This window comes from Lissotriton helveticus, chromosome 9 (genome assembly GCF_964261635.1).
Source record: "Lissotriton helveticus chromosome 9, aLisHel1.1, whole genome shotgun sequence".
NCBI lineage: Eukaryota > Metazoa > Chordata > Amphibia > Caudata > Salamandridae > Lissotriton > Lissotriton helveticus.
The window spans coordinates 581,875,016-581,900,844 of record NC_136070.1 but is presented as its reverse complement, the minus strand read 5'-3'; the positions used below and the strand labels follow the sequence as shown (position 1 = coordinate 581,900,844).

Below are 25,829 nucleotides of genomic sequence, written 5' to 3'. Positions count from 1 at the left end.
AATATTCTGGATCAAATATTTACAGACCATGATGCCAACTGGTCTCAATGACAAGTATGACTTAGCGTGTTTTTTATAAAGATAATCAGGAATAATAAATCACAGAAGGTGGCATTGCTTTACATAAATAGGACCAAGTAAACAGCCATGTAACAACATATAAGAGAATCATGCAGTGTAACACTTGTGTACCCAGAAAATATGAGCAATGACTTTAATGATGTAGCACAACATGTGTGCACCTTGATAAATTGGCAATGATTTCATTGATATGACATCTCGAATAACCAATATGTGGAGAGGTTTCTAATACACACAAGAGATGACATCATGTCAACCTTAATGTTTGAGCACCGGACAGTAATTATCAAGCAAAGATTACTGTATTTAAACTGTTCAAGCGAATATTTGATAACATTCACCCAGTTGGATAAAGGACTGTGCAACAGTCCATTGTAAACACAAATGGTATCCAGTTTTTAGTAATACATCGTAGATTTCAGAAACACCACATTAATTAGGAGTCCGACAAACATAAAATTCATTTATTCAGAGGGGAACAATAAAACATCTAGCAGGGTTCAAATTAAGTTAAGATCCACAGTACCAAAACATGGTTACGACATTGGCTAGGTAGAGAAGCGAGGCCTTTGAGTACAGTGTTAAGATGGCGCCCTGGTAACTAAGGAAAACGAGGACTATTGTGCAAGTCCGTCGTTCATTGCTAACACGCATAGTTGTTTGGGGAAGTAGCGGAGCAGTTGATAAAAATAGACCGGGAGGAACACACAACGCAGCGATCAGCCGGAACCATTGATATACGAGATAAGGAATAGATACAGGTACGTAGGCAGCGTATTGAATGAGCAGCGCATATGATTTTAGACGGCTGGCGCGGGTCAATGACATTGTTGACTTTCGGTTTTGCAGATAAGAAAGGCACAGAGCAAGACAAGGTAAAAATACGGAGAGCTACTGCGACCCGTTTTTCCTTCTTTTAGTGATTGACTTGTGGTGACTAAGGAAGAGTTGTGGTTTATGTATTTCAGAGACGAAAGGCATTTCCAATTGAGGTAGGTTATTGATTCAAGAGGTTGGAATATGGCAGCAGTGTATAGCACACAGGAGCTAAGATCATTGTCGTTTATTTTTTTATTTTTCAGAGCAACATTTGACAGTATAACTGGAGGTATGTAGGGTACATATTGGAGCATTAAAAACAATCGCATGTGTATCAGAATTAGTTACATATGGGTCCGCATTTGTTTTTATACAGAAAAGTAGTGGCAAGCACAAAGAACAGAATCACATAAGGCATAAAACTACAACGACCAGGTAGGCAAATTTCAAGGCCACATATTTAGAGAACCCCCCGTTAAACAAAAACACTTACACTATGTTTTCTCACTTTTTTCTCAGAGAGACTGCCCCTGAGGAAGGCACACATGAGTGCCGAAATGCATTGGGCTCATTTGAAAAATGTTGATCTAATATTGTAATATATGTGCCAAAAAAACGTGTATCAATATGATGTGAAAATGTACTGTGAATTTTAGTTTGCAACTAAACAGACATGTGAATGTTGAATAATGATATGATAATTAGTCAGCAAAAAAAGCACACAAAAGAAATAAAAAGAAAATTTAAACAAACAAAAACAAGTGTGGTTCAAGCAGGATTAAAGGAATAAATTATAGAAAGCGCTAGGGCGCTAAGTGAACAGTGCGCGATTGGGTGGAAACTCCATCAGACCGAAATCCAGCAGGGGGGCCTGTTAGGTCCCCCTTTGTTGCCATTCTGCCATCTTTTCACGGAGGGTTCACCACCATGAAAAGGGCAGTTAAATGGCAACTCGGAATATGCTTGGCGGTGCCTGCTGCATATTCACGCCAGGGAAAGACCTTCGGCCCAGCAGGATCCTTGATCCTGGCGGTTCTGGCTGTTTCATGGCGGTCTGACTGCCGCAGTTTTAATACCACAGGCTGTCCTGCAGTGTGGTGGTCATCAGACCACAACCATGGTTACAGCGGTCCTATGGACCACCGTACTCATAATAAGGACCTCAATATCATGCACTATTTGCCGCAATGTTAAAAATACGGGATGCGCCCACCACTGTGGCGGGCGCATTCTAATTGCCCCCATGGGACCCCCGCCCTTATGGCGGGCGGTCCCTTCTACCATCCGCCCGCCCGCCATCCTAATGATGCCCATGGTATCCAATTTCTTAATCCAATAGAATTCTGTTTGATAATATCAGGATCTCATACATATATATATATATATATATATATATATATATATATATGCGATCTGCGATTCTTTATTCCGTAGGACAATGGTGTCAATAAAGTTTTGTAGTCACTTGAAATGAAAGTCAAAAAGCATGAATGAGTGGCTCAATAACAGTAAATCGCATGCATGTAGCAGCCAGAAAATTTTGAGTCACAGTCTCAACAATGTGATGTATCACTTTAAATGATGGTGTGTTGTCGGTCCTAAGAACAGTCCCAGACAGTTTCATTTGTCAAAAATTGTGAAATTGTGCGCGTCATATAATGGCGGCAAAACTACAAAATATATCGGCTGCAGAAGAATGAATTGTTGAATTGTAAGTTTGAAGTACATAAATGTGAAGCTTAAAATTATATATAGAATACAAATAGGATACGAAAAGGATGTACTGTTAGGAAAAAGGAGTGATTTAACTCCGTGATGAATGTAGTATGTCTTCACTGTTTATGTATTGTTTTTGACACATGTTTATTTAAGAAAACCAAACGGAACTTTCGGCACTCGTGATTAAGGGACTTGGTCCCGAAATGCGTCAAGTTGCCGGTATCTGCAAAAATAAACGGCTACTGAAAAGACTTTCCGTGTCCTTGGCTGCTGTTTTCCTGTTGGTATGCGTTTCATCCCTCCCAGGCGACTTGATCACATGACGCCCATCCACCATTGGCATTTCATTTTAAAGGTTATACTTTTTTTCTATTTTTTTTCTATTGATAATTTTCATTGGGTAAATGCGTACCACGTGATTATATGTATAAAGTGCTTGGTGTTAATTAAAATAAACATCCACATAAATATCACTAGGGGCCTGATTCTGATGCGGGTTGGAAAGCTTTCCCACCTACGGCCTGATTCTGATGCGGTTAGGAAGGCCTCCTAATGGCATTTGCTCCTTCCAAATCGGATCGGGAACGTCCCAGGGCCCAATTATGATGTGGTTAGGAGCATATGCTCCCATTCAATGGGAGTCCAACCAAATCGTATCGGGAAGCATCCGGATGCATTGTAACTCCGTTGGTCGGACTGTCCCAATCCGAGTGGGTTGGAAACCATTTCCAACCCAATTCAGTCTGGAAGCATTTCCAACCCTCATCAGAATCAGCCCCTTAGTGTCACTGGTTTGGTCAAATAGACCCAACAATAGATAAATATTAATTGGATAACATTTACATTGTTTTCCTGACGTGCAAATTTTGCTGTTTAATACTTGTATAGAAAAACAACTAGGGCTTTGCTGTTTATGCAAATGATAGATAAAATACCATACCACTTTTCGGTTATAGGTACAATTGGGTCACCTTTCATTAATTAGATATATAAATAGATAAAAACAAATATAATTATATAAATATATAAATATATATCAATAAATATTATTGCATAGTACAAAAAATATAAATATATAATATATACATAACAATCTACACAACAACACCACCTGTTTAAAATATTGGGATAAATCCCTGTTGGTCATGTCTAAGGCTCATATGGTTTATATATTGCCTTTACCTTAATACCAGTCAGGGTGTCCAATTGCCTGATCTTTTATGGCTACTTATTGTCAGTTAATTATATGCCCTTATAATTGAATGTTCTGGCATGATCGAAGTTTATGTTGTTTTTATCATGACCAAAGTGGTCACCATTACGACATTTGGATGTTATTGTGCAAAATAGTGCCTGTGCAAAAAAGTGTAAGTAGCGCCAATTTAAAAGAACATATATATATATATATATATATATATATATATATATATATATATATATATATTGGACAGGAATATCAAAGGTATGCCACGGGTCCGACACAGGCAATCGTTACGATTGCCTGTCGGACCCGGCCTGCATCCCAAGAATGGTGGCGGTGCCTAGCAGGCACCGTCCGCCGCAACAGGGTGCTGCATTCCGCCAGCCTTTCCATGGTGGTTCCTCCGCCATGGAAAGGTTGGCAGAGATTGACTTTGGGGGCCCGTTGCGGACCCTCTTGTGCAGGGGCACTTCCGTTTTGTGCCCCCCTACATTTCCCTGCACCTGGTGGCAGGCACTGCGTAGTTCAGGGAAATGCACAACAAGCATTTTTATCATTGCGGCGTAGTAAATATCATTGTATAAATGATCAGTTTTGTAGTGTAAAATATTACGTCATGTATTTTTTTAAATACTGTGTGTTTATATTTTTTTTTCATGTTTTCATTTTAGAATATTTTTATTTAATACATTGTTATTTGTAAATATTAATTGTTTTGATTTTTTAAAAAGAGTTTACATTTTCATTTAGTAGCAGGATTTTGGGTTAATCAGGAATAATAGTGGGGAGAATTAAAAAAAATATATAATATAATTTTTAATTTTCAAATATTTTTTAGATATGCAATCTTTTATTATTTTTAAAATGTATTTTATTATATTATATATTTTATTTTTAAATTAAATGTGAACTTAGATATGTCAAAAATAAAATCCTAATCCTTTAAAAATCTTTAAAATATTTCTGAATGTTTAAAATAATGTTATGTTTGTATTTAATTATATGTTTAAATTACAACTATTTTTTTTATAGAATTGTCATTGTATTATACAATTTACAAATATGTTTAGAAAGGAAATAAAATATTGTTATAATGACAGCAATATTAATAGTTGTCTGGATTTGTTTTTAGAAAATGTGTTTTTTGAAAAATGTAGTTGTACTTTAAAAAACATTTTAATGATAGATGATATTCATCACAATTTTTGAAATTTTATTTCTAAATAAAAAATATATTGTAGTTTTTTGTTTAATTCTTTTATATAAATACCAGTATAAATTAGTGTGTTGTAATATAACATTTTGGAAAAATATGTAATGTCCTTAAGTGTGATAATGTGCAGTATTAATTATGTATTTGTAAAATATTATATTGTAGGTAAAACGTATTATTTTTAATTGGATTTAATTAATTAGCATTTTTACGTGTTTTACACCTTCACTAATTTTGTTTAGATTGGAGTGGGAATAGTAAATCTCACTCCTTTACTGTCCTACACCTTCCCTAAGTTGGTTTACATTGGAGTGTGAATAGTAAATGTTACCACTTTGGTGTCTAACACCTTCCCTGAGTTGGTTAATATTGAAGTGGGAATAGCAAATGCCACCCCGCTAGTGTCCAACACCTTCCCCAAATTGGTTTAGATTAAATGTAATTAATTTGCTTATTTACGTTTTTACACCTTCACTAATTTTTTTTAATTTTTTTTTTTAATTTTATTTCTGGCAGAGGTAAAACATACAAGGATATGACAAAATGAGGAATCCAACATAAGTCTTTACAAAAAACAACCATTATACAGTTTAAATCCAATTATCAACTGGTGACCATAACTTCCGACCAAAAGTCTTCTTTTTAAGTCCCTTCAATTTGTAAACTGCTTTATCCATTCTATAAACATTTAGCAGCTTTCCCAACCATAACTCAAAAGTTGGTGGATCTATATCCAACCATCTAGCAGTAATACAGGCTCGATAAATGGACATTCCCATAAACATAAAATGTTCTTGATCTATAGTTAAATTCCGAGAGGGAAAATAAACACCAAAAATAATAATAGTAGGATGGAGCGTAATCCGCACATGCAACAAATTAGTCAAAAACTTTTCAATCTTCTCTATATATACGGCCAATTTAGAACAGCTATAAAACATGTGAATTGAGTCAGCTGCTAAAGTTCCACAACGGCTACAGTTAATACCTTTTAGAGCTTTCCATTTTACCAGTTTTGCAGGTGTGTAGTAAAGATCTAAGGTAGACATGTAGTGTTGACTCTTAAGAGAGCTATTAATTAGTGTCTTATTACTCATCTCGAACACTTTTACCAAATCAATCCCTTCAATACAGAGCTTTCTCTGCCATTTCAGGGTATGATGATCAAGGTCGTTCTGCACCCTATTACTCATTAACTGGTAAATAATACCAATACGGTTGTTCTTCCTAGAGCTTTCTAAGATATCAATAGTTTCCATAGTATCTGTAAGTAATACATTTTTTTTTTCTAGGAAGCTACGAATCTGTAGGTATTTAAAAAAATCGTTCCTAGATAGACCAAATGTCTCTTGTAATTTAGAAAAGGACATAAGGGACCCGCTTTGATACAATTGACCAAGTAAATGAATCTGTCTCATATGCCATCGATAAATTACCGTATGTTGGAAAATTTCGGATAATAACTTATTATCAAACAAAGGTGTATAGTAATTCAATTTTGGGATTATACGTAAAGTTTTGTTCATTTGCCTCCAAACTAAGAATGCAGCAAGGACCACCTTAAATTTTGTTTTTTTATAGTAACTGGGTTCGATGACTTTCAGCAGGCACTGCCGCGCATGAGTACCTAGAAGCATTTCAAAGATAGAAGGTGCCATGGCTGGTTCTGTTACATAATCATGAAAAAGCAAAACCCGAAAGGTTTTCAAAGCAATAGCCCAGTAATACATTCTAAAATTCGGGAGCCCCAGCCCAGCACAGTCTAATGGAAGAGTACACCATTTTAAAGATCTTCTAGCGCGGTGGTACCCCCACAGAAACCTAGACACCATTCTATCTATTCTGTTGAAGAGGGACATTGAAAAAAATAAAGGAATAGTACGAAAGAAATACAGAAATTTTGGAAAAATCATCATCTTAATGACATTAGTTCGTCCATATAATGACAAGTGTAAATTATTAAATCTTTCCAGCGTTCTATTAGTGGATATGAGTAAGGGGTCTAAGTTTAATGCAACAATGTCCTCAACCTTAGGAGATAAAGTAACACCAAGATATGAGCCAGTGGTATTTAGTGGGATATCAGTGGGTTTACCCGTTTCCGAATGTATGATCTGAGTTTTTGTGATGTTTAGCTTATAGCCAGAGACTTTCCCAAACTCACTGGCCAGAACAATTATTATAGGTAACGCAGAGGAGACATCAGAAGTAACAATAGCCACGTCATCTGCGTACGCTAGAACTTTATGGTCGACTTCAAAGAGACGAACTGGTGGGATATTAGGTTCCAGAATAAGTCTACTCAAGTAAGGTTCTAAATATAACGCAAATAAAAGCGGGGAACAGGGGCAACCTTGTCTGGTCCCTCTAGTAATCGGAAAAGGTCTCGAATGATCAGTACCTAATCTTATTATACCCTTAGGACTAAAGTAGAGTGAGCGCACCGCTTGAATGAATTGTGGTGGAAACCCCTTCCATTCTAACACAGTCCAAAGGAATCCCCAGTCCACTCTATCAAACGCTTTTTCTGCATCGAGTAAGATCACCCCGACTGGGGATTCCTTTGCCTGTGCCCAATCTAAAAGTGTGATGACACGTTTAACGTGATCAGTAGTATCTCTACATCTGATAAAACCATGTTGAATATGAGAAACTAAGCTGGACATTACCTGGTTAAGTCTATTTGCAAGAATTTTAGAATAAATCTTACTGTCTGCCGTAATAAGAGATATGGGACGATATGAACCTAATTCTTTTGAGTCCTTGTTCTTCTTTAAAAACACCACTATAATAGCGGTGGACCAGGAATCAGGTGGCTTCCCTTGGAATGCAGAATTAAAAATCTTTACAAGTTCTGGTTTCAACATATGTCTGAATGTCCGGTAAAATTCAAGAGGTATCTGATCAAATCCCATGGCTTTGCCTGCCGCGAGACTCAAAATAGCATGTTCAATCTCATCCCAGCTTATTGGACGTATAAATAAATCAGTCTCTCCAGAACACAATAGTAGTTGGTTAGTACTATGAAGATAATTTACAGGATTCAGAGTCTTATCTACTTCATTGTTAAAGTCATTATACAATGTTTTATAAAAATCCAAGAACGATTCTGAAATTCCTTCCCTGCATTCATGATAGTCACCATTCATATCATTGACACCCTGAATTTCATTAATAGAGGATTTTTGGCGGAGGCGTTGTGCTAAAATTTTACCGGTGCGCTCGCTATACTCATAGCGTTCAGTTTTGTATAGCTTAAAATCTGATGCTACTTTGTCAGCAATATGGGTCCGTAGGCCAGAACGTTCAATTACCAGACGTAATTGCGCGTCTTCTATGCCTATGTTATTTTTACATGCGGTCGAAAGATCAATCTCGGCTAGCCTGATCTTATTTAGCCTCTCCTTAAACTCTGTTTGTATTTTTTTCCTCTTAAAGTTTGCAAAACTAATTGTCTCTCCACGTACGATTGATTTAAAAGCATCCCACACCACTGGTGGGGAGGCCGTGTCGTTATTTGTTAAAAAATAGTCATTAATGATAGTCGCCATAAATTGAAGATAGTCTTCATCTAATAACACATTTCTCTGAAATGACCAGGATCTACTTGAGTTCTGGCGTTCTGTAGAAACCTGGATCTCAGCGATTATGGGATTATGATCTGAAATGACTTGGGGTAGAATTTCGATACTAATTGTCTCCAAGAACTGCGAAGAGGTAAAAAAATAATCTAATCGGGCAAATTTCCGATGGGGGCTGGAATAAAAAGTATATCCAGGATCTTTAAAGTACAATTTATGCCACACATCCGTTAGTCCATTATTCAAAACCAACTCCCTGAGGGCACTATAAGTTCTAGGTTTATAACCCGTATATCTCCTTCCTGATTTAATATTCCAGTCAGCCGGCAAATGAATATTTAGATCCCCACATATTATAATTGGTTGCGTCCACATAGCTAATTCTGTATTGATCGTATTGAAAACTTCAGCGTCATCTAGGTTTGGCCCATACATGCAGCATATAGTGAATTTACACCCACCAATTATTAACTCAGCAAGCCCCCATCTACCCCATTTATCGGCTAGAGTTTTCAAACACTTCCCAACTCCCTTTCGCATACAAATAGCAATGCCTCTTTTTATACCCATCTGCTTAGAAGCAAGTAGCACATCCAGTCCCAACTTGTCCAAAAGTGAACGCTTATCCCATGCAATATGAGTTTCCTGTATACATAATAAGTCAATAGATAAGGTCTGAAGCATTGAACGAAACATTCCAATCTTTTTGAAGTCATTAAGACCATTGATGTTAATTGTACATATTTTCACCTTTTTATCCATATTGAAATAGTAATTGAAAAATATTAGCAAGCATCAACAATATATACTCCTCGCTACTACAACTTGAATACCAAATAAACATCCTTGCAATGAATACCTCTGCCTTACACCCCCACCACCAACCCTTACCCCTTCCCGCCCCCACCCATTGCCCCAGAACCCCTCCCCCCACCCTCCCCATTATAGGAGGCATAGGAACTACCAGTTCCTAAAACGTATGGGTGCCGCGTCCCTGGGCCATAACGTCCTGACAAGAGAAAAGGAGAAGAAAGAAACAATAGGAGAAAGAAAAATTAGAGGGAATGGAGAAGAGAGAGAGAGAAGCTTAGCAAACCTACTTAAAAAGAAAGGAAAAAAAGAAAAGAAAGAAAGATTGAAGCTTCACCAAAAATACTTAAACTAATAGCCCTTATAGTCCTACAATATAATAGCCTTATATTCTAGAAAACCTTAACTTCTTATTGTTGTTCAAACAGAGTCCAAATATTCTTTAGCTTTGACCTCTGAAATAAAGTATTTTACTGTGCCCCTGAATACAGTCTTTAGCTTTGCTGGGCCTTGAAGGAAAACGGCAACCTCTTTCTTTTGAAAGTCAGGAATCAGTTGTCTCAGCCGCCACCGTTGGGCCACTGTAGCTTGACAATAGTCCGGTCGTACAAAAAACTGACAGCCCAGACCATCCGCTTTCTTATCTGGTCTCGCAGTCGCATAAATGGCTTCACGGGCAAGAAAGTTGTTAAATGAGACCAGGATAGCCCTAGGATAGTTTTCTTGGCCTTGTCGTGGGTTCCGCACAGTGAAGGGGAGCCTGTGAGCACGTTGTACTTCTCGTGTCCAATCCCAGTCTACCATTTCAGGAAAGGCATCCTTCAATAGGTTAATAATGAACCTCCGTGGATCAGACCCTTCTTTATTTTCGGGAATTCCCAAAAAACGTAGATTACTTCTACGGGCCTGATTCTCCAAATTAGCGATCTTATCAGACAAATCCTCTTTCAGAGCTTTAAAATCGCCGACTTCCTGTCTCTGTGCCATACTTTCTTCTTACAGGACAGCGATTCTGGCCTCTGCTTCAACAACTCTATCGGTAGTCTCAGAGCACATCTTGATCGCACGGCGAACTGAGTTTTTTACCTTAGCACAGGTCATCTGCGTGCGTAAATTTTCGGCTTTACTTTCAGCCCTGTGGCTCATCATGGTGTCAAAGATCATTTTCAAAGTAATCTCCTCACTGCCTTCACTATTTTCCTGTATTATGACCGGATCAGAGACGGAATTAAGGTTAATTCCCACAGTGTCAGTGGTATCGATGGTGGGAACAGATACTGAATTAGAAGGTAGAGTATTATCCCCTCTAGGTGAGTTAGAGGCAACTTCTTTACTCCCCACGCGTAATGACCTCTTTTTCCAAAGTTTTTTTTTTATAATAGTAGCTGTGTTAGTGTCAGGGCTCATACTAAATTCGCCATCTGAAGATAGACTCTCGCAACTGAACTCAGCCCAATCTTTATGTACGCCTGTTGCCTCATCCGAGGAAAGTTCAGACAGAGAAAAAAACTTTTCTGAGGCTTCCAGGTTCGTATACTGTGTGGAGATTTCCGTTGCCTTCTGTTGGTAATTTTCTACTGATACTGATAGCGTGGGAAGAGAACAAGAACGACTGATACCGGCTCCACCAGAGACTACATCTCCCATAATACCCTTCTTTAAAGGGTTAGTCAGCAACAGGCTTAGAGGATTATTTAGCGGATTATTATCATTTTCAGCTGTGATAGTACATTGTTTGGACTGTAATTCCGTCACATCTATGCTTTGCAAGTTACCATCAATTATTTTTTTTCTAGACGCTTGTTTCTCAAAAAGGACAGGCAAAGTTTGTGACGTGATATTCTTGGCACTTGCGGCTTCATTAAGTTTTATAGCGGGCCTGTTAGTGTTCTTACCCTGTTTTGTTGTAGTTTTAGCAGGGGTTGGAGGTGAAGCCTCTGGAGCCTCTGCCATCACGAGTCCCTCGCCGCCCGGTTCCGCTCTTCTCTGCTCTCGACCCTCGTCGTCTCTCCTATTACTGCGGGTACTGACAGATGAAGGTAGCGGTGTCTTTTTTTTCCCCTTCCGTGAGCCGCCTCCGCCTCCGCCTCTACCGGGAAAGACACTGCTCTGCGCCCAGAACAGACAGAGTGTAGCACGCCACAGCGGAGACCGCCGACTGAGCTCTAGGAAATTCAGCAACATTCGTACACTCCTTCAAGGGGATAGTTTGTATCGTGTTCACCACGCCAGTATACTGACTCCTAGGCACTTCTCCGCGATACTTTCTCCACGCTGCTGAAAGAACTTGATTGTGCAGCGCACACACGGGTATCCAGCCGGAAGCGGTCAACGCCTCAAACGGCTCCGTCTAACAGCGTCCAGCAGTGGAAAAGCGCTGACACAGACAGGAAAATGACCATGGGCGGCCGTACGAAACCATTCAGTCCGAATATATTGCGTATATCACCACAGAAAAGCTATCATGGCAAATTTCCTCGTAAAAAGTGGGTCTTTCCTCTCTCCTTTTCTCCCGAACGCCTGGAACCAGGGAGCAAGCTGCTCACACAGCCTTCCTCACGGCAGCCATCTTGCCTCCCACCTTCACTAATTTTGTTTGGATTTGAGTGGGAATAGTGAATTTTACCCCCTTAGTGTCCAACAGCTTCATCAATTTGCTTTAGATTGGAGTGGGAATAGTAAATATCACCCCATAACTGTCTAACAGCTTCCTATAATTGGTTTAGATTGGAGTGGAAATAATATACCTCACCCCTTTACTGTCAAAGACCTTCCCTACGTTGGTTTAGGTTGGAGTAGGAACAGTAAATGTCACACCTTTAGTGTCAAACACCTTCTCCAAATTGGTTTCGGTTGGAGTAGGAATAGTAAATGTCACCCCTTTAGTGAACAACACCTCCCCCAAGTTGGTTTTGATTGGAGTTGGGATATTAAATGTTACCCCTTTAGTGTCCAAATCCTTTCCCAAGGTGATTTAGATTGGAGCAGGTTTAGAAAATATCACTCCTTTAGTGTCCAACACCTTCCATGAGTTGGTTTAGATTGGAGTGGGAATAGTAATTTTCGCCATTTTAGATTCCAAGACATTCCCCAAATTGGTTTAGATTGAAGTGGAAGTGGAAATAGTACATTTCACCCCTTTAGTGTCCACCACCTTCCCTAAGTTGGTGTACATTGGGTTGTGAATAGTATATGTTACCCCTTTTGTGTCCAACACCTTCCCTGAGTTGTTTAATATTGAAGTGTGAATGGCAAATGTCACCCCACTAGTGTCCAATACCTTCCCCAATTTGGTCTAGATTGAAGTAGTAATAGTAATGTCACCCCTTTAGTGTTTAAGATTTCCCCCAAATTTATTATAATAAAAAGATGTCACACATTTTTAAAATGTTCTTTTTTGACAATTTTAAATTTATTGTATACTTTTACATTTTGTCAAATATATATTTAAAACAAAAATAATAGCAATTTTAAAGTGAAGTAAATAAAATAATGTATTTTTTTAATTGTAAAAAACAGAAATAAATTAGGTTTTATACATATTTGTATAATGTATGTTTTCATGTGTTATTTTACAGTAAATGTGCTGTGCATCTGTCTCATAAAAGCAGCCTTTTACACACATAGGGGCTGATGACGAGATCGGTGGCCCGACCGCCCCGACCGCTGCTGCGGCGGTCGGGAGAACGCTGCTAAGCCGACGGCACCCTGACCTCGTATTATGATATTACAGCTGGGCTGGCAGTGTGTCATCAGCGGTTGAACGGCGGCGGCTTGCTTTGGCTCATAAAGAGAGCCTGAAGCATATGTCACCGCAGTTCAGAGACTCTTGCCCGATGGGTGCACTGTGTACCATGCACCATGTTGTGCATGGCACACAGTGCAATTAGAGGAGTTCACAACATTTCCCCATTAACAGTCACCAATGGGCAAAATCGCCCTATTTGGGCCCCCTTCCCTGCCTTTCCGCCAACCTTTTCATGGTGGGGACCCCGCATGAAAAGGTCGGCAGAAAGGCAGGTCATAATCCGTGACTGCATCGGCACCGCCTCCGTAGACCTCTGATATCACCACCACCGCTGGATCCGAGCTGCAATCAATTGCGGTAGACGTGTGGTGGTCCAACCACCTGACTCGTATTTGAGCAGTCGAACCGCCGAGGAGGCGGTGGTTGGACTACACCATCTTGCCCAAGTAATATTGTGACACGTGGCAGGTCTGAATAGGCCCAGTCTGTACTCAAGACACAGGAGCTGGTGGGGCCCGGATCTCAATTGCAGTGTCATAGTAAAACATCCACTATGAGCCAGACAGTGCTTGGGGGTATCAGGGCAATGAAGGCAGCTTCCGGCACGTGAGCGGGCGGCGTAGAAATGCTAGAAGTAGAATGATAGTCACCAGTTGAACTTCACTGTGCACATGCAGTATTTGAGCCCTGGCCGTTCGGCACATGTGCCTGTTTGGGGAGAGGAGTTGGCCTAACGGCTAGGGCGCTCGACCTCGGACCTGGGGATCTGGGTTCGAGTCTCGGTAACGACGCCAAAACCTCCTGTGATTCTGGGCAAATCACTTAATCTCCCCGTGCCTAAAATGAATGTGTGTCCGTCCTCTTGCTGTGCTATGTAAAGCGCTCCGATACCTGATTCGGTTTGGGTCTAGTTCGCGCTATATAAAACTCTGCACAAAAAAAAAAAATAATTGCCAAAGTCAAGTGCCACAGCCCTCCAGTTGTTCCATGTTAGATGTAAATAACTTTTCCAGTCCTGGTTTTATTCATTTGGTTTATATCATTGCTATTTCCAATATTGCACGTCCCAAACGAAAGGATAGGACAGGGTGGACTGCTGAAGCCGTATACGGTGCCGCTCGAACGTTTTGCCAGAGTAGATGAGGGAATGCTGCAGATCTGGTGAATGCAAGTGATTCCAAACTTCTGCAAAATCTACTCTTTGTGAGGACCAGAGGTGCTGGAGCACTGGTCCCCTGGTTTATGTGGAACAGGAGCCATATCACTTCCACGTTTTCCTGTATACCCGGTACTCGACATTCCTCCGTACTACCCCTTCGTAGCCCCTAGCAGTGTCCTTGGGTTGGCAGTGCCCTTTTGTGGACTCACTCTCCTTCCTGAACATTTGGTATTAGTTCTGTGTGTGCAGCTGCCTTTTGATGCCCATTATGTATTCCAGTGTGAGAAGTTTTTGGAGAGGGAAGTGCACAGTTATTTTCTGACTTTACCTGTAACCCTGTTCATCTGACACAGAATATAATCTAGAAATTCTGACTTAAAAAGCTGTGGGTTTAGTTCAACTTATTAGAGGCCTGTTTAGGAGACAGGAGATCTTGTTGAAATTCAAGGCTTTAGTGAAAGTAAAGTGGGTTCAAGCTCTTCTTCTGTACTGAGACAGAGTTGATGAAAACTTGCTTCTAACAACTCTGCCAGTTAGGAGTTTAAAAAGACAAGAGGAGAGGAATTATATGCATCATTAAATGCACATACCCTGCTCGGAGAGCCAAAAAGGTCTAGAGGATGATTGATGGCTGGCGGGGAGAAAAGTTAGCTGGGGTTCAAGCGGATAAAAGATGCAGGGCCATGCAGGAGGGAGGAAGTTCCCCCAAAAAGCTGAATCAGATAGCTGACAGATGGTAAGACATATGTGTGGAAGAGGTGTTGCATGTGTGCTGCATGGGCACTGTGCACATCTACAGAGGCATGCACAGTTACAGGCAATTGAGTCTTCGAATCCCACCAATCTGAGCCATTACCACCACCACCCTTGCCCCCTTGTGAGGATGCAGTGTCAGTGAATTATTTGCTTCACCCCCACTGTGCCCTTAGTGTACCTTGCAATATTACAGCTCCGCCATGCATAAGCATGGGAGCTAGCAGTGCTGGTGACTATGCTGCAACTGGTCTCTGTATGTGAGGGATGCCTGAACTGCAGCTGTGATACAAAAACAACAATGGGAGAGGTAGGGAGAGTCAAGAAGGCTTCTCTCAATCCCCGGTTCAATGTAGATAAACAAAAAGAGAGAGGCCAAATCAGTCTCAAAAATGCCACTAGATTGGAGCGAGATACATAAGGATCACACACTCACTTAGGGTGAAAAGGAAAGCCCTCACACACCGACCTAGTCAGTGTCATGCTTCATCATCGGGCCCCACCAAAGAGGCCGAGTGCCTCTTTGGTGTGCTACAACGCCAGAAAGACTGCGGAGCTGGTTGTGTGAAGGAGGACGTGTTGTGAGGGTGAGTTAAATTAAAAGTGTCTAAACGAGTATCAAAAAAATTTTTTTTATTAAATGATCCCTAAGACACGAATTAACAGGTATTATGTGTCTGAATTTGGTTGCCAAGGATTAGGAATGGTAAAATTCAGAGAAATACAGTAGATAAATTAGTCAGTCAACATGTTTCTGCCATTTTGGAGGCTTAAATTTACCAAGGCATTCATCAGGACTATACCCCGGCGGTATGGACTCTCTAATCGTCCACCCTAACCAAGGGACGTGAAAGTGAAAAGAGGTGGGTGAAAAAGTGCATAAAAAAAGGGGAGAGCAAATGCTCAATCCCAAAAAAACTCCAAATTCGGGAGTGTTTCTGCACTTTAAAATTTGGCGCTACTCGGTGTCCGGTCAAGAGGGAGATCCTAGGTGTCTAAGCGGGCTGTGAGCAACGAGGGCGATGTGCCAATTTCGCTCCAACCCCCCTCCCGAGACCCATGGTGCAAGTAGCGCCAAATTTTAAAGTGCAGAAACACTTGGTTAGGGTGGACGATTAGAGAGTCCATACCGCCGGGGTAAAACATTTTTTGATACTCGTTTAGACACTTTTAATTTAACTCACCCTCACAACACGTCCTCCTTCACACAACCAGCTCCGCAGTCTTTCTGGCGTTGTAGCACACCAAAGAGGCACTCGGCCTCTTTGGTGGGGCCCGATGATGAAGCATGACACTGACTAGGTCGGTGTGTGAGGGCTTTCCTTTTCACCCTAAGTGAGTGTGTGATCCTTATGTATCTCGCTCCAATCTAGTGGCATTTTTGAGACTGAACTGCAGCTGTGCTATGTGTAGATATTGTGTGTGGGTGTGTGTGTGTCCACTATTGTGTGTGTCTGTGTGTGTGTCTACACTACCTATACATATTCCTAGAAATAATGCATATATTGGCGTGCACTGCTGCTGCACTTGGTGTACGTGTAGTGTGTGTTTATGTGTGTGCTAGGTGTGTAGGTGTGTAGCTTGCACTGCTGCTGCCTTTGTTGCTCATGTGCTCTGTGCTACTGAAGGCTGTTGAAATACTGTCACTGTATTGAAGCCAGAACGATTGGCTGTGTCAGTGCTTGTTTACAGTGGTCTCACTTAGTTAACTCTCTGGAATTGAGGAGAATCCGACTCTCAGTAGTCCAGGAGCTGTCATGTTTATTCATTGATTGTGAGACTTGTGTTGCACAGCAGTGCAGGACGAGAGGATCAACGGTAGAATGCTTCACATGCCTGACAAGGACTTAATGCACCATGGGCACAAACAAACTAAAACTGCACAGGACAGTGAGAGGTGTTGGTTGGAACTGGGAGAGATAACATAGAAGTAGTACCTACGTCAAAGTAAGAGGACCAGATGTGTCTTTCCTCTTTGCCAAAAGGACAAAAAGATTGGCACCAGATGGAAATTATGAAGTAAGTAGTGCCATTTGCTTGAGCAGGCTTGATCAATTCTTGCGAAAGTCAAGTTGACAAAGTTGCACACTTTTGGTCCTCCTTTTACCTCCAGCAAAGTTCAGTTTGACTCTTATGTAGGATGAATATTGGCAGAGCATAGATTCTCAGGTAATGCAGCATTGTTTGAATTTGATGCATGTCTAGGGTGACCAGGATTTTAAAGCCAGGACATCATCAGGGCTCAAGATCACAACAGGCTCTGTTCTTGCGTTTGTTATATTTGTCTGGGCGCAATTCATACCCAAGCACCGCCTTCTGTTTCCCGTATTCTTCTAGTCCTTCATGACCTTGCTCCTCCGTGATAGCTATTCATCTAGTGTTCATCTGGTCGACCTGATGATGTCCATATGGGACGAAACGCGTTGGTTGGATTGATTTGACTGCTTCTGATGAAAAGTATTGACTGAATAAAATTTGGAATCAGAAAAAGAAAAATAAGACTCCCAAGTGACTTTTTGTGATTGAAAATAAATGGGCTATAGATCAACATTATGATTGTTGGAATCTTTTGGAGAAAAATTATGGATTGATTTATACACGCTCCTTTTCTTCTAAAGTTGAACATGAGCAAAATTTCCCGAACATGCCGGGGAAGGGGGTGAAAAACCGTGACTCTACCGACAACTCTGAGATGCCTTGTCACCCTATGCTTGTCTCTTGAGGTAACCAGTGCAGTGACCGTATAAAGGGGTCAGTATGACTGGATGTCGATGTCTTGAGAGTATACTGCTGTATGTGTGATTTAAAGGTGCCGGAGTGGATGTGGACTTGTCAACCAGTGCAGCATTGACACTGTTAATATAACCTGGGGGTCTCTGTTCTTGTCCTTACTACCTCCCTCTGTTGCTATGTTACGGTTTTCCCTTGAGGTTTATTTTGCACGATTGACTGCATAGTTGTGTAGAGACAAATGAGAGGTGCTTGTAAAATAGATTTTCTATGTGCAGGTAGACTTGGGTCAAAGCCCGTAGGCCTGTCCTCCTAAACCAATTTCGAATAAAGAGTGGAAAATATCATGTATGAAGTAGCAGACCTCTGTTTTTGCAGGTATGATATTAGGAATTTTTATGAAAAATGTCGAACCTGTCAAGATTCTGTGTTTTGAGATGTCTACCTCTTAAACGGGTGAGCACTTTTTAAAAATGTTGATCACTTGCATTTGCTGGGGTGGAAAATAGAAAGCCAATGCTAACGGATACCCTATTCTTAAAGGGTTTTATTTGATACCTACCCATAAAAGATCATCATTAACCCACCACAAAGCACACTAAACTATATGGATAAGTACAGGCCAAGGCCTAAAATACCAAAGTGGGTTAAGTTTCGGATGGAGATTTACCAACCCAACATTATTAATGTGCCGAACATCTTCGCATAAAAATAACCCTCTCTTAAAACAATAAAGACAGTAAAAATGCTTTACAAAAGGGCCGAAAAGTTGATGAAAATATAGTGGGACTTCCATGAGTCTGCTAGTTTGTGGATGAAACTTGGAAACAAAGAAAGCAACAAAACTCTAGGGAATTTCGCTTCAGAGCTGGCAGATCAGTGCCTCCTGTGAATTTGGAGGGGAGACAGACAGTTTTGAATCTTACCCTGGGCCTTACTGAGAGGCTGTCAGGACTTGAGGCAGTATTTTATCCCTTTATCCCTGTGTTTCGCTGGCATTCTTGGAGGTTGGTGTGCCCATTCCACTACATATAGTTGTGAGGGTAAGTAGCTAAAGGCTATTGTCAGTTGAAAATGATTCATGTACTCACCAGCAGCGGCCGGCACAAGTAAAACAGTGAGGCAGGAGGGGGATGCGGGGGCGGGAGTCGACAGATGACAGGATAGATATAATTAAATAAATACCACCTATTCGGTCATCTGTCGGCTTCCCCTCCTATTGTGCCCTGCTCCACCCCCACCGTGCTTACCTGTGCCGGCCACCGCTGGTGCTCACTGTACCTATTTGTGTGAATATATTTTGATTGCTCCTCAGGTAGATGCATAGGTTAATTCTGAAAACAGCTGTGGAGATTTGATGTCTGAAAAAGGATGGCGGATTAAAGGGGTCAACCTATTGAGTATGAGGCTACTTTTCACTATCAACTCCTCAAAACTTGTTGGCTAAGCTTGTGAATTTATGTGATGCTCAGGAAACCTTAAAATAGGTCTGGTTGTCCTCTGTGTTCCCACTCGGAGGACATCCAAAGTTGAAGGAGTTCAGGAAGAATGTGATTCACCTGAGAATACTGATGAGTGGGTTCATGTACATGTCGAAAGGGTCTGTGGGACTACTGCCTGCTCTTAAAAATATTTTTTGTTTATATTTTCAAAGAAGAAGGGGTACCTTGGGGACCCCTTTCCATTTGCGAAAGTGTTACCATCTCCTTCGAGGTGTTAGTAAAATATTAATGTTTCACGCCTGGAATTCTGTCGTAAAACATTAATAAATACCACTACGTATCAGTATTCGGAAGAGGTGCCCTAATAACGCCCCTTCTAAGTACCGATTTGAAAAGCATGTACATTACAAAATACTTTTTTGCGGGTGAAAACGGCAACCTACAAAAAGGTTTTGTAAATATGGCGCTTAATTCCTAAACTCCTGAGACTTGGATTCTCCTTGATTCCACAGAGTTAGCGGAGTAAGACCAATGCAAACAAGCACTGACAGAGCCAATCGTTTTGGCTTCCATACAGTGATAGTATTTCAACATTCTTCAGTAATGCAGAGCAGCATGGGCAACAGCAGTGAAAGCTTCCCTAACACACACATCAAATCACAATACATGTACACCAAGTGCAGCGGCAGTGCATGCTACTGTGTATACACCAATGCCGGACTGGCCGTACCGAGCATCAGGCGTTTCCCTGGGAGGCTGGAAGGGGGGGGGACGGTTTTGTTACTGGGTTGCGTTTTTGTAGAAGCGCAATCATTTTGATAGCAGCTTTTGCAGAGTTACTTGTATGTCCAGTAGTTTTAAGGCAACAATAAAAGTGTCAATATTACTCTGGTGATTAATGTACCTGCTGGAGAGTGATTGGAGTTTTGTCTAGTGGCAGTTTTTACTCAGCAAAAGTAGCGCAGAAGGTTAATATGCCTGCTGCAAAAGACATGTACAATGCAGCTCACAGAACAGTATTTTATGTGCATTGGTTATTGGGTTTCTGCTTTTGTCACAGAGACCCTTTTGTTACTGTGCAGTTCATAAGTTACGAACATATTCTAGCACAGTGAGCTGTGAAGTGCCATCAAAGAGCTGCATGCAAACTACATGGTTCAGGTTCGAAAGTTACTTTTTTTTTGGAGCCGTTCATTATTCTAATGTTGCTAAAAAGGGTTTGTTTTGGAAGAAATTAATTCTTATTAGTACAGTCCACCCTAACCACTGTGTTACGTTCCGAATCCTGAGTTTGTGCTTCTTCAGACCAAGCAGTCATAAAAAATACCTACCAGTATGGATGACATTTGAATACTACATCTTGTAGTCCCCCTTTTCTTATGTAACACTTTCTATACACTGATTTACACACATATGATTCAGTGTCTCTGTATTTGTGTGTGATGTAAAGTGCTCCAACACCCTACATTGGTGTGAGAGGCGCTATAAAACAATTACATGTGTAAGAGGGCCTATGAAGAGATGCGAGGCCCTGTTGGAAGGTGATAGTAAGGGAATCATTGAAAGGCCCAACAAAGATTGTGGAATCCTGGTGCACCCTAAAGTCATCCAACTATGCTTTAGAAGCTAATAGAATTGTATATATAATGAAATATGTGTTGGAGAATTCACCATTTTGGTCAAACCTTTATTGGGGGGAGAACCCCCTAAATCCTTCTTGTAGTGGTCCGGCTCACTCGCTGCACTCCCTAGGCACTTTATGGGGGCTGGTCTGCCAACATTTGCCAGGGCTGCTTTGGGTTCCCAGTCTAGCCCTGGTGTACACATGCATTTTCTCTAGGAACATCTATAGATATTGTAGACACACAGATGCACAGACACTCAAAATAGGTACAAAATGTACAGCTGCAGTTCATGCAACGCTCAAATACAGAGAACAGTTTCAGCATAGCCACCAGCACCGCTAGCTCCCTTGCTTGTGCATGGCGTAGCTGTAATTTTGCAAGGTACACTATGGGCACAGTGCGGGAGAAGCGAATAATTCACGGACACTGCATCCTCATGGGGGGACAAAGGTGGTGCTGGTAATGACTCAGAGTGGTGAGATTCGAAGACTCAATTGCCTGTAACTGTGCAGGCCTCTGTAGATGTGCATAGTCCCCATGCAGCACATATGCAACACCTCTATCATACATGTGTTACCATCTGTCAGCTATCTGATGCAGCTTTTTGGGGGATCTTCCTCCCTCCTGCATGGCCCTGCATCTTTTATCCGCTTGAACCCCAGCTACCTTTTCTCCCCGCCAGCCATCAATCATCCTCTAGACCTTTTGGCTCTCCGAGCAGGGTATGCTCATTTAATGATGCATTTAATTCTTCTCCTCTTGTCTTTTTAAACTCCTAACTGGCAGAGTTGTTAGAAGCAAGTTTTCATCAGCTCTGTCTCAGTACAGAAGAAGAGCTTGACCCCACTTTACTTTCACTAAAGCCTTGAATTTCAACAAGATCTCCTGTCTCCTAAACAGGCCTCTAATAAGTTGAACTAAACCCACAGCTTTTTAAGTCAGAAATGCTAGATTATATTGTGTCAGATGAATAGGGTTACAGGTAAAGTCAGAAAATAACTGAGCACTTCTCTCTCCAAAAACGTCTCACACTGGAATACATAATGGACATCAAAAGGCAGCTGCACACACAGAACTAATAACAAATGTTCAGGAAGGAGAGTGAGGAGCCTAGAAGAGCAAAGTCATCCTGATGACACTGTTAGGGGCTAGGAAGGGGTAGTATGAAGGAAAGCCAAGCACCGGGTATACAGGAAAACATGGAAGTGATAGGGTTCCTGTTCCACATAAACCAGGGGACCAGAGTTCCAGCACCTCTGGTCCTCACAAAGAGTAGATTCTGCAGCAGTTTGGAATCACTTGCATTCACCAGATCTGCAGCATTCCCTCATCTACTCTTGCAGAGCTTTCAAGCGGCTCTGCCTGCGGCATTAGCAGCCTACCCTCTCCTATCCTTCTTCGCATTTTGGAACTTGCGATATTGGAAATAGCAATGATACAAGTACCAGAATGCAAAGAATTAAACCAGGACTGAAAAAAGGCATTTACATCTGATATGGAACAACTGGAGAGCTGTGGCACTGGTTTTGGACCATGTGTCAAACGGCCAGGGCTCCAGTACTGCATGTGCCCTGGTGAAGTTCAACTGGTGACTATCGCTCTACTTCCAGCATTTCTATGCTGCCCGCTCACCTGCCAGGAACTGCCTTCATTGCCCTCCTACCCCCAAGCACTGTCTGGCTCATAGCGTCACTGTTGAAGAAAGTAGGTTTTACTGTGACACTGCAATTGAGATCCTAGCCCCTCTAGACCCATGTGTCTTGAGCACAGACTGGGCCACTTCAGACCTGCCACATGTTACAAAATTGCCTGGGCATGAAGCACTAACCAAGAATCACAACAGGTTTAAGTGTGCAAAAGACTGCTTTTACGAGACAGGTGCACATCACAATAACTGAAACCACGGCCCAGCACCTTACTCAGTAAATTATACCTCACTAGATATAAAATGTACCTATTCAAACATCCAAAACCTGTAAACATCTCAGAACCTTGCCTTGCCTCATCCTCAACTTGTAACAACACTGTTACTACATAAGCAAGCATACGCGCCCGTTTCATTATAATCAAACCACCCCCCACTAACATCAGTGACATGCTAGTACCTACGCAAAAAGGGGGTTGACTAATGCCAGCATGTTACCCAAAAACTCTTGCTGACTCCGACCCACCAGGTAACTCTGCAGTGGTCACCTGCGGCAGCCAGAACAGCACCACCCGCCTGACTCGTCCGAAAAGAGATCTAACCTTGCCTCCACTTGGCCCAATAATGTTACATTAACACTTTTGAACCTAATCCCTGCATTACTGCAAGAGTTCTGCTTCTCTTTCAGATTTTTTGCCATGAATCTGCAGCCGCCTAGTGACGTTCTCCAGAACATAAGCAGCCAACAGTTTTTGTATACCTCAATTTTGAGCCCTGGTGTGACAAGTATGCCCAGGTGTGGGTCTCGTGCACACTGTGCGCTGTGCCACTCAAGTCAAGCTATACCTGGCTGATGAGCCCTAATAAGGGCAAAACCAATGCTGGGTTGCTTGTGCTCTGGTTCAGAGAGGAACTGGCCTGGAAGTCCAGGCTGGACTATTCCCACTGGAGCAGGTTCAAGGGAGATTTGCATATGGATGGGCCCAATCTGAGGTGTCATGGCATGAAAAATAACAATATCCTGGGATGTGACGTGAATAATTATCAACTTCTGAGATTATTTCAAGCATTCTATCCATCACTTTTTGTATACTTGAGTGTGATGCCCTGGGTTGGCCGGGTATGCCCCAACGTGGGTCCTGTTCGCCCGGTACCACTGGCACCAGGCTATATCCGACTGATGAGCACTAAAATAGGTGAAACTTGTCTTGAGTTGCTTGTGTTCTAGTTCAGGGAGAACGTGACCTGGCAGTTTGGGTCTGGACTGTTCCCATTGGAGCAGGGTCATGACTGATTTGCATATGGCTGGGTCCAAACTGAGGTGGCATGATGTGCTAAATAACGCTTTGCCTGAAATGCGGCTGAGTAATTACCAGTGGTTGATATTAATTCAAGCATTTTGGTGCTCTAGCATTTTGCTGAAGGGCTGGAGGCTAGGGAGTACTTTGAGAGAATGACCCAAATAGACACCAGTTTCAGCATTCTAGTCAACATTTCCTGCAGTGTGGGCTGGTTTGAACATTTTTGCAAGGGCGGATATTGCTTTCGAGTCTTGTCCTGGTGATAATAATGGATTAAGACAGAAAGGAGGTACTTTTGAGCCTTCAGTAATTGTTCAGGACGTGCAGTGCTTTGCTGTCAGGAAGTGATGTTAACATCTCCCTTCATGCACCATATATGTCAGTCCGAGTGCGGCAAAGGCATCCCCAGCTCCTCTCTGGCCAAGTGGTGTCAATGTATTCCAACACAAGCACGATTTGGGAGCGAGTGTTAATTAAAAAAACCTAATGAGACTTTGCCTAATTAATGCACAGCCTAAAGAGGGAGGGGGGCACAGCAGAAGGTTTCTACTAATTTAATTGGCGATGAAAACATACTTGTAGGTCAAAAGTGTTCACTGAAAAATTGCACTTTATGCAAGTAATGTGCTAAAAAAAATTAATTAGATCAGACGTTACCTGTTTTTCTATTAGACCTGATAATGAGTCGGTGTTGCAGGCAAGGTGTTACTCAGGGCGAACAGCATGGGATGAAGTCGAGCCTTACCTGCAGCACAGCGTTTCTCTGTCAAAATGAAAATATGTCCATGCGGCAGAGAAGTGGAAAGGAGCATTACAGCATCTGCATTCCCAGGTCCAGCTATAAGAAGGTACTTAAGACTAGTCCTGGGCTCACCCTTTCTGGGGCCTGTTATATGGGCAGCAGTTCCCTCCCTGGCAGGGTCACTGTAAGGGCAAGTATATGCATCTTTGTCACCAGGGCCGGACTGGCCGTAGCGGCCATCGGGCATTTTCCCAGTGGGCTGGAAGGGTGGGAGCCGGTTTTGGAGCAGTGGGGGGACGTTTTTTTAATTTTTTAATTTCAAAGTATTTTATTGAAGATTATATAGATATATACAGTACAGTAGTAGTGGTGTTACTGGCAGCAGGGTTTTCAGCAGTGCTGCAATATCAGCCGCCTGTAACAAAAGCAGCAGCAGTGCTTCACACTAGCAACCCCCATCCCACCCCCATCCCATACATTTTTCAGGGCTGTTTATTTGTTGCCACTCAGGCCATGTTCGTCACCCAGGGGCTGTGCTTTTGAAGAAGCGCTCCTACACCTCACCAGCAGGTACCAGTGTGAAACAAGTACCTACCTCTTGTGCATCTTTGCCCTGTTATTTCACAGCACCGACTCCCATTCATTCGCCTGTTTCCTTTACTTTATTGCATTCTCAGTCCTGGCGATGGTGATCTGGAGTCAGTTTAAGGCCTATTCTTTGCTTCCATCCTTTGACTGCCCCCACCTCATTGCAGACCAGGTGTCACTGTACGGTCTTGTCTTTCAGGTATGGATTGGGACAGAAAGTAGGCCTGGGCACTAAAATAAAAGTGGCCCCATTTTTGAATTTCAAAGCTAAAATAAATTGAGCCATGTTTGCAGATCGGGGCCGTTTTGAACTTGTAAATATACGCTGTATAACTGTTTTTTCACGATATGAAGGACTGCATTGATTTGAACTTGTTTGTAGGAAATGTTTATTTTAATATCATGGAAATCAACGGTAAACACCATCTCGGCAGATCATAAAGCAAGCCCACAAACATTAAAAAATTACCTTCACTGACCTGTCACACAAGCACATCGGGCACTGCCTAGTTTGCTCAATAGGCAGGTCCACTGGAATTATGCGATTCTTTGGCTATGGCTTTTTTTCCCGCGTGCTTATGAATTGCCTGCATTTGTCACATAATCCATCATCTTCTGCATAATCTGCAGCATTTAGCAAAAAAATGTGTTTCTAGTTGAAAGAGATCAAAA

The 25,829-nt window shown here is 41.7% G+C and overlaps 1 protein-coding gene and 1 long non-coding RNA gene across 2 annotated transcripts in view; both read left to right on the top strand.

The window, feature by feature from the left end:
* The window catches only part of LOC144783220 (ADP-ribose glycohydrolase MACROD1-like), a 1,309,783-nt gene that overhangs the window by 1,092,878 nt on the left and 191,076 nt on the right, over positions 1 to 25,829 (top strand). The gene's annotated exons all lie outside the window — the stretch shown is intronic.
* On the top strand, positions 928 to 1,655 carry LOC144782851 (uncharacterized). Its single transcript, XR_013601289.1, has 5 exons — positions 928 to 956; positions 1,050 to 1,073; positions 1,164 to 1,189; positions 1,277 to 1,335; positions 1,420 to 1,655. It is a non-coding gene; the product is annotated as an uncharacterized LOC144782851 (long non-coding RNA).